General features: G+C 24.1%; 3 pseudogenes; 1 reads left to right on the forward strand and 2 right to left on the reverse strand.

Moving 5' to 3' along the window:
• Positions 1-42: 42 nt before the first annotated feature.
• On the forward strand, positions 43-1,243 carry LOC130452218 (NADH-ubiquinone oxidoreductase chain 5-like; annotated as a pseudogene).
• Positions 1,244-3,785: 2,542 nt separating this feature from the next.
• LOC130452216 (cytochrome c oxidase subunit 2-like) lies at positions 3,786-4,471 on the reverse strand (annotated as a pseudogene).
• LOC130452217 (cytochrome c oxidase subunit 1-like) lies at positions 4,403-6,102 on the reverse strand (annotated as a pseudogene).
• Between the last annotated feature and the right edge of the window lie 4,352 nt (positions 6,103-10,454).

Genomic DNA, 10,454 nt, shown 5'->3' on the forward strand with positions numbered 1-10,454 from the left:
GAATATTAAATTTTGGTAGATGAAATTTTATTTTTTATTTAGAAATTATAAAGGAGGATTATGTTATACAATTAATTAGATATTTAGTAGTTTTAGCGGCAATAACAAAGAGAGCTCAAATTCCTTTTTCTTCTTGGTTGCCTGCAGCAATAGCAGCTCCTACACCTGTTTCTTCTTTAGTTCATTCTTCTACATTAGTTACTGCTGGGGTTTATTTATTAATCCGTTTTAATTTTTCATTTAGTAATAATTTGATAATAATTTTATTATTTATTTCATCAATAACAATATTTATATCAGGTTTAGGGGCTAATTTTGAATTTGATTTAAAAAAAATTATTGCTTTATCAACTTTAAGACAATTGGGTTTAATAATATCAATTTTAGCTTTAGGAGAGTATAAATTAGCATTTTTTCATTTATTAATTCATGCATTATTTAAAGCTTTATTATTTATGTGTGCTGGTAATATCATTCATAATTTATTTAATTGTCAAGATATTCGTTTTATAGGAGGGTTAGTAAAACATTTGCCTTTAACATGTACTTATTTAAATATTTGTAATTTATCTTTATGTGGTTTACCTTTTATATCTGGGTTTTATTCTAAAGATTTAGTGGTTGAATTTATATCAATAAATTATTTAAATATTTATATTTATTTAATTTTTTATATTTCTATTGGTTTAACCGTATCTTATAGATTTCGTTTAACTTATTATTCCATAATTGGGAATTTTAATTTTATATCTTTGCATATTATTCAGGAAAGAAGAATAATTATATTAAAAGGAATAAGAGGATTAATTTTATTTGTAATTTTTAGAGGCAGTATATTTTCATGGTTACTTTTTTCTACTCCTTATTTTATTTGTTTAACTTTTTTTATAAAAATATTAACATTATTTGTAATTATAATTGGTGGATGGTTAGGGTATGAATTAGCTAAATTTAAGCTTTCTTATCAATTATTAACTTTAAAATTTTTAACTTCAAGTTTATTTATAAGTATAATATGAAATATACCTTATTTATCTACATTAGGGGTTAATTATTTGCCTTTATATATAGGAAAATTATATTTAAAAATTTTTGATCAAGGCTGATTTGAATATTATGGTGGTCAACAAATATCAAAAAATTTAAAAATATTAACTTTAATACAATTATTTTCAATTAATCATTTAAAAATTTATTTATTATTATTGATTTTTTGATTAATATTTTTACTATTAAATATTTACTTAAATAGCTTATAAAGAGTGTAATTTTGAAGAAATTAAGGAAGTCAGAGACTTTTAAGTATTTATAAGAAAAAATCTAATTTTACAATGAAAATGTAATGTTTTTTTTAAACTATATAAATAGAAATAAAAACAAAATTTCATTGCTTAAGAATTAAGTTAGAAGCTTATTCTTGGTTTTCTTATTTCTTTAATTGGAGAATAACTCATTTTTATCATTAACAGTGATAGACCTCTTTTTGGTTTCAATTAAAAATAAGGATTTATATAAATCAAACTTTTAGGTCGAAACTAAATACAATATTTTGCTTCTTATTTAAGATAAATTGAGTTATTCAATAATTTTTAAATGCAACTTAAATGTTATAATTAACTATTATCCTAATTAATTCAATTTAATGCTCCTTGGTTTCATTCATGGTATAAACCTCATAATAAAATAAAAATAAAGATAATTAAAATTATTGAATAATTTATAATATTAGAAATTTTTATTGTTATAATTAATGGTAAAAGTAAGGTAATTTCGACGTCAAAAATTAAAAAAATAATTGCAATTAAAAAAAAATGAAGAGAAAAGGGCAGACGAGCTGAAGTTTTAGGGTCAAATCCACATTCAAATGGGCTTCTTTTTTCTCGATCATAATAACTTTTTTTAGAAATTAAATTTAAAATAATTGTTAATATTATTAAAATCAAACAAATTATTATTATTAATCTTATTAAAATTTTAATTATTTATACTAGAATCTAGATTTTTTGATTGGAAGTCAAATATAATTTTTATATTATATAAATTATCTACCTCATCAATAGATAGAAATATATAAGAATAATCATACTACATCAACAAAGTGTCAATATCAAGCAGCTGCTTCAAATCCAAAGTGATGGATAGAAGAAAAATGATTTAAAAATTGACGAATTGTACAAATTAATAAAAATGTTGTTCCAATAATTACATGTAATCCATGAAATCCAGTTGCTATAAAAAAAGATGAACCGTAGACTGAATCTGCAATAGAAAATGGAGCTTCAATATATTCATATCCTTGAAGGATTGTGAAGTAGATTCCTAGAGTTACTGTAAAAATTAATCCTTGGAGACCTTGAGAAAAATTGTTTTCTATTAGTCTATGGTGAGCTCATGTTACAGTTAACCCTGATGTTAATAAAATTAAAGTATTAAGAAGAGGGATTTCAATTGGGTTAAATGTTTGGATTCCTTTTGGGGGCCATAATAATCCTAGTTCAATTCTTGGTGCTAATGATCTATGGAAAAATCCTCAAAAAAAAGAAATAAAAAAAAATACTTCAGATGTAATAAATAAAATTATTCCTCAACGTAAGCCTTTAGTAACTAAAAGAGTATGTAATCCTTGATAGGTTCCTTCTCGAACAATATCTCGTCATCATTGGTATATAATTAATATTGTAATTAATAAACCGATTATTAATAGGTTATTATTATATAAATGAAATCATTTAATTAATCCTATTATTGTAGATATAGCTCCTAATGCTCCTAATAAGGGTCATGGACTAATATCAACTAAATGAAAAGGGTGATTTTTATGTATTGACATTAATTTACTTCACTAGAATATAAAGTTCTTAAAATAGCAAAAACATAAGATTGAATAATTGCAACTGCTGATTCAAGTGTTAAAAGTAAAATTTGAATAATAATTAATAAATTTACTAAGGTGATTGTTATTATAGGTCCTGTATTACCTAATAAAGTTATTAATAAATGACCAGCAATTATATTAGCAGATAAACGAATAGCTAAAGTCCCGGGTCGAATTACATTTCTAATAGTTTCAATACATACTATAAAAGGTATAAGGATTGGAGGAGTTCCCTGAGGAACTAAATGAGCTAATATATGGATAGTATTATTTAATCATCCATAGATTATAAATCTCACTCATAATGGTAAAGCTAATCTTAATGTTAAAGTTATGTGTCTTGTTCTTGTAAAAATATAGGGGAATAAGCCTAGAAAATTATTAAATAAAATAATAGAAAACAAGGAAATAAAAATTAATGTTCTTCCTTGTGATTTATAATTTCCTATTAAAATTTTAAATTCTTTATGTAAAGTTATAATAATTTTATTTCAAAAAATATTAAATCGTGAAGGGACTAATCAAAATAATGGGGGGATAATTCTTAATCCAATTAAAGTTCTTAATCAATTTAATGAGAAGTTAAAGTTTGAAGTAGGGTCAAAGGATGAAAACAAATTTATTATCATTTTCAATTAAAATTTATTTTATTAATTTTAGTTTCAGTTATTTTAATTTTATAAAAAAAATTAAAATAATTTAAATTATTAAAACAAAAGAAAATTCTTAAAAAGAAAAATATTAATGTTAGTCAGTATAATGGTATTATTTGTGGAATTAAAAATTATCAAAGTGATTATTTTAGCTTGACAAACTAATGTTATAAATTAACTAAATTTTTCATTAGAAATATCCGTTATAATATTATAGATGATTTAAAATTCCATTGCTTACTTTCAGCCATCTAATGATAATTCAATTATTTTAATAATTCATTTAGAAAAGTATTTAGGTGAAATTCTTTCAATTACAATTGGTATAAATCTGTGGTTAGATCCACAAATTTCTGAACATTGGCCATAAAATAATCCTGATCGATTAATTGAAAATCTTGTTTGATTTAATCGTCCAGGGGTGCCGTCAATTTTCACCCCCAGTGAAGGGATTGTTCATGAATGAATAACATCTGCAGATGTAACTAATATTCGAATATTCGATTCAAAGGGGATTATTACTCGATTATCTACATCTAAAAGACGGAAATTGAATGAATTTATATCATTAATTGGGATTATATATGAGTCAAATTCAATAGTTTTAAAATCTGAATATTCATAAGATCAGTATCATTGATGTCCAATTGTTTTAATAGTGATTATTGGGTTATTAATTTCATCTAAAATATAAATTAATCGTAGAGAAGGGATGGCAATAAAAACTAAAGTAATAGTTGGTAAAATAGTTCAAATAATTTCAATTAATTGACCTTCTAATAAGTAACGATGTAAAAATTTATTAAAAAATAGTGATAATAATAATTGGCCAACTAATACAGTAATAATTACTAAAATTATTAAAGCTATGATCATGAAAATATGATAATTGTTCTATTAAAGGTGATGCTCTATCTTGTAATATGAAACTTTTTCAAGTTGAAATTTCTAAAAAAAGTTTAAACTTTATGTTTGGGGTTTAAGTCCAATGCACTAATCTGCCATATTAGAAATTAGCAGATAATATTGGTAATTCGGAATAACTATGTTCTGCTGGGGGGTTAAATTGTAATCATTCAATTGAAGAATTTATTCTTAATGAACTAATTCTTTTTCGTTGTATAGAGAAAGCCTCTCAAAAAATAAATAATAAAAAAATTACTCTAATAAGGGAAATTAAAGATCCAATTGATGAAACAATATTTCATAGAGTAAAAATATCAGGATAGTCTGAGTATCGTCGTGGTATTCCTATTAATCCTAAAAAATGTTGTGGAAAAAACGTTAAATTTACTCCAATAAATATAATAAAAAATTGAATTTTTAAGTAGAAATTATTTAAGGTTAATCCTGTAAATAAAGGAAATCATTGAACAATTCCTGCTATAATTGCAAATACTGCCCCTATAGAAAGAACATAATGAAAATGAGCAACAACGTAATAAGTATCATGTAAAACAATATCAATTGAAGAGTTAGCTAAAACTACTCCTGTTAATCCTCCGACTGTGAATAAAAAAATAAACCCTAGTGCTCATAATGTTGTAGGCCTATAGTTAATTCTTGATCCGTGAAAAGTAGCTAATCATCTAAAAACTTTAATTCCAGTAGGAACTGCAATAATCATAGTAGCTGAAGTAAAATAAGCTCGGGTATCGACATCTATACCTACTGTAAATATATGGTGAGCTCAAACAATAAATCCTAATAAACCAATTGCTATTATAGCATAAATTATACCTAAAGTTCCAAAAGCTTCTTTTTTTCTACTTTCTTGTCTTACAATATGAGAAATTAAACCGAAACCTGGGAGAATTAAAATATAAACTTCAGGATGTCCAAAAAATCAAAATAAATGTTGGTATAAAATTGGGTCCCCTCCTCCAGCGGGATCAAAAAAAGAGGTATTTAAATTTCGATCAGTTAACAATATAGTAATTGCTCCTGCTAAAACTGGCAAAGATAAAAGTAAGAGGATTGCTGTAATTACAACAGCTCAAACAAATAAAGGTATTCGGTCTAAAGTTATGCCTTTGGGTCGTATATTGATTACTGTGGTAATAAAATTAATAGCCCCTAAAATTGAGGAAATTCCTGCTAAATGTAAACTAAAAATAGCTAAATCTACTGAAGATCCCCCATGAGCAATATTAGATGAAAGAGGAGGGTAAACTGTTCATCCAGTTCCTGCACCTCTTTCTACAATTCTTCTTATAATTAGAAGGAATAAAGAAGGAGGTAATAATCAGAAACTTATATTATTTATTCGGGGAAAGGCTATATCTGGAGCACCAATTATTAAGGGTACTAATCAGTTTCCAAAGCCCCCAATTATAATTGGTATTACTATAAAAAAAATTATAATAAATGCATGGGCAGTTACGATTACATTATAAATTTGATCATTTCCAATCAAAGTTCCGGGTCTTCCTAATTCTGTTCGTACTAACACTCTAAGGGAGGTTCCAACTATACCTGCTCAGATCCCAAAAATAAAATATAATGTTCCGATATCTTTATGATTTGTTGAAAACAACCATTTATTCGGTAGAATGGCTGAGTTCAGGCGATAAACTGTAAATTTATTTACGAATATTTTATTCTTTTACCAAGCCTTATATTCAAGTATGATATTAAATTGCAAATTTAAAGGTAAATAATTTTTAAGGCTTAGATAAAATCTATAATCAACTTTGAAGGTTGATAGTTTAACTTAACTTAAATCCTTATAAGATATTTAAGATCCTAGTACAAAGGCATAAGCTAAGTAGAGTAAATACATTTAAAAATAAAAAGATAAAATTATTAAATTTTGTTGGTTTAATTAAATTTTCAGTTATTAGAATAGTTAAAGAAGAAAATGTTAGTCGAATATAAAAATACAAAGTGATTAATGTTGTAATGATTAAAACTACTCTTAAGGTATATATTTGATTTAAAATTAAATTATTAACCACAATTCATTTTGGGAGGAACCCTAAAAAAGGGGGTAAACCTCCTAAAGATAAAAAATTTAAAATAAAAAATAATTTAATTAATTTATTTGTATTTAATGCATTAAAAAGTTGGTTTAGGTTGAATAAGTTTAATTTTATAAAAAAAATAATAATATTTAATCTAATAAAAAAATAAATAATAAAATATACTAATCAAATTAATTTAGAATTTAGTATTCCTGCAAGTATTCAACCAATATGATTAATTGAAGAGTAAGCTATAATTTTTCGTAGGCTTGTTTGATTTAATCCTAAAATTCCACCTACAATAGAGGAGGTAATAATTACAAATGTTAAAAATTGATTTATACTTAAATTATATATTACTAAAATTATAGGGGCTAATTTTTGTCATGTTAATAAAATAAGGCTATTTATTCAATTTAATCCTTCTATTACTTCAGGGAATCAGGAGTGAAAGGGGGCAGCTCCTAGTTTTGTCAGTAATGCTGAATTAAGAATTATCATTAATCAAATATCAGAATTATTAGGGATATAGTCTGAAGAAATTAATGATATGATTACAGCGAATAGGATAATAGTAGAAGCTAAGGCCTGAGTAATAAAATATTTTAAGGCTGCTTCTGCGGGATAAATATTTTTATTTGATTTTATTAAAGGGATAATTCTTAAAAGATTAATTTCAAGGCCAATTCATATATTAAACCAAGAATAAGCTGAAATTGAAATTATCGTACCAATTATTATTGAATTAAAGAATAGAAGTTTATATAATTTTATTATTAAAAAGGAAAGAAACCTTTATAAATGGGGTATGAACCCAGTAGCTTAAATTTAGCTTACCTTTTTTACACTTTAATATAAGATGTATATTAACTTTTGATGTTAAAGGAAATAGTTTAATCTATTAAGTGTAATTTTTTTGGGGGGGGTTAATGAAGGTGTTTTACACATAATTAATTCTATCAAAATTATCCTTTTTTTCAGGCACATCATTATTTTTTTAAAAAACAAGTTTTTAGTTAAACATAAAGTTTTAAATTTACCAAAAAAAGTAATTAAAAAAAAATATTTTTATTGAAAAAAAAATGTGCATTTTTTTGCATTTTTTGCACATTTTTTGCATTTTTTGCACATTTTTTGCATCAGAATTTTGTGCATTTTTTTGTAATTTTTTTTTACATTAACGGCAAAAGTCAATGAATCATGAAAATTTTCTTTGAAAATTTCAAGTATATAGGTTTTTCTAATATAAATGTTTAATTAATTAAAATAATAGAAATGTATATATCACCCAAGAATATATTTAGTATGAGATTTTTAATAATGTTAATAGTTTCTAGTAACTTTATATATATATAAATAATAATAATTTATAAACTATTAAACTTATGAATTAATTCGATTGTTATATATATAGAAAACTATTACAAAGTTTAAAGACTTAAATTGAAAATCCCAGAAAGAGAATCATTTAGATCTTATTCACCATATTATTAATTTATGAATGGAGAATTATTAATATTATATTAAACCATAGTATATTTATAAATATATCACGTATAAATTTATAAAGAATATAAATTAAGTAAATATTAAATAATTCTTTAATTAATATAACTTTTATTTACTCATAAAAAAAAAAAAAAAAAAAAAAAAACCTCTTTTTTTAATAATAAAATAAGATTTCATATGATTAAAGGATTTAATTTGCTAAATATTGTTTTATTTTTATATAAAATTCAAATAATTGAACAATAAAAATATAGAATTTTTGGGATATAATTTGTTTTTATGTTTATATTTTATCTAAATTATCAAAAGTTTAAGTTTACAAATAATTTTTATAAAATTGAATTTTTTTAGAAAAAAAAATTAAAAAATACTATTTTTTCTTTATTATTTTAGTTAGTTAAATTTAGTTTTTAATTTATTTAAAATTTTAGTTTAATTACTACTTTTTTTTAAAAAAAACCTTCATTTTTTTTTTGTTCATAGAAATTTTTAAAGAGTTATATTTTTATTAATTTTTAAGGCTAAAATTTTATATTTATAGAATTAATTTAATTGAAAAATTGGTTCAATCATTTTGTAGCTTGCATTAAGGGGTGCAAGTCAACTTAATTTATAGAATTAATTTAACTGAAAAATTAGGCCAATCATTTTGTAGCTTGCATTAAGGGGTGCAAGCCAACTTAATTTATAGAATTAATTTAACTGAAAAATTAGGCCAATCATTTTGTAGCTTGCATTAAGGGGTGCAAGTCAACTTAATTTATAGGATTAATTTAACTGAAAAATTAGGCCAATCATTTTGTAGCTTGCATTAAGGGGTGCAAGCCAACTTAATTTATAGAATTAATTTAACTGAAAAATTAGGCCAATCATTTTGTAGCTTGCATTAAGGGGTGCAAGTCAACTTAATTTATAGGATTAATTTAACTGAAAAATCGGGCCAATCATTTTGTAGCTTGCATTAAGGGGATGTAAGTTAACTTAATTTATAGAATTAATTTAATTGAAAAATTGGTTCAATCATTTTGTAGCTTGCATTAAGGGGATGCAAGTCAACTTAATTTATAGGATTAATTTAACTGAAAAATTGGGCCAATCATTTTGTAGCCTGCATTAAGGGGTGCAAGCCAACTTAATTTATAGAATTAATTTAACTGAAAAATTAGGCCAATCATTTTGTAGCTTGCATTAAGGGGTGCAAGCCAACTTAATTTATAGAATTAATTTAACTGAAAAATTAGGCCAATCATTTTGTAGCTTGCATTAAGGGGTGCAAGTCAACTTAATTTATAGGATTAATTTAACTGAAAAATCGGGCCAATCATTTTGTAGCTTGCATTAAGGGGATGTAAGTTAACTTAATTTATAGAATTAATTTAATTGAAAAATTGGTTCAATCATTTTGTAGCTTGCATTAAGGGGATGCAAGTCAACTTAATTTATAGGATTAATTTAACTGAAAAATTGGGCCAATCATTTTGTAGCTTGCATTAAGGGGTGCAAGTCAACTTAATTTATAGGATTAATTTAACTGAAAAATTGGGGCCAATCATTTTGTAGCTTGCATTAAGGGGATGCAAGTTAACTTAATTTATAGAATTAATTTAATTGAAAAATTGGGTCAATCATTTTGTAGTTTGCATTAAGGGGATGCAAGTCAACTTAATTTATAGAATTAATCTAACTGAAAAATTGGGCCAATCATTTTGTAGCTTGCATTAAGGGGTGCAAGTCAACTTAATTTATAGGATTAATTTAACTGAAAAATTGGGTCAATCATTTTGTAGCTTGCATTAAGGGGATGTAAGTCAACTTAATTTATAGGATTAATTTAACTGAAAAGTTGGGCCAATCATTTTGTAGTTTGCATTAAGGGGTGCAAGTCAACTTAATTTATAGGATTAATTTAACTGAAAAGTTGGGTCAATCATTTTGTAGCTTGCATTAAGGGGATGCAAGTCAACTTAATTTATAGAATTAATTTAATTGAAAAATTGGGTCAATCATTTTGTAGTTTGCATTAAGGGGATGCAAGTCAACTTAATTTATAGAATTAATCTAACTGAAAAATTGGGCCAATCATTTTGTAGCTTGCATTAAGGGGTGCAAGTCAACTTAATTTATAGGATTAATTTAACTGAAAAGTTGGGTCAATCATTTTGTAGCTTGCATTAAGGGGTGCAAGTCAACTTAATTTATAGGATTAATTTATTAATTAAAGGTATAATTTTATAAAAGTTAAATTTGGTTCTCATATATGAAAAATTTTATTTTGTCATATAATTTTAAATTAAAATATGAGGTTAAAAATTTAAAAAATAAGTTTTATGATTAATTTGTTTTTAATTTTGGTCAGTGAGAAAAATTTTGACGGGCAGGAAGTTTATTTTATGTTTATTTAATTGTTTATTTTTTAAAAGTTTTATTTTAACTTAAAAATTAGGTGTTATTTTA

This window comes from Diorhabda sublineata, unplaced genomic scaffold, assembly GCF_026230105.1.
Source record: "Diorhabda sublineata isolate icDioSubl1.1 unplaced genomic scaffold, icDioSubl1.1 Dsub_291, whole genome shotgun sequence".
NCBI lineage: Eukaryota > Metazoa > Arthropoda > Insecta > Coleoptera > Chrysomelidae > Diorhabda > Diorhabda sublineata.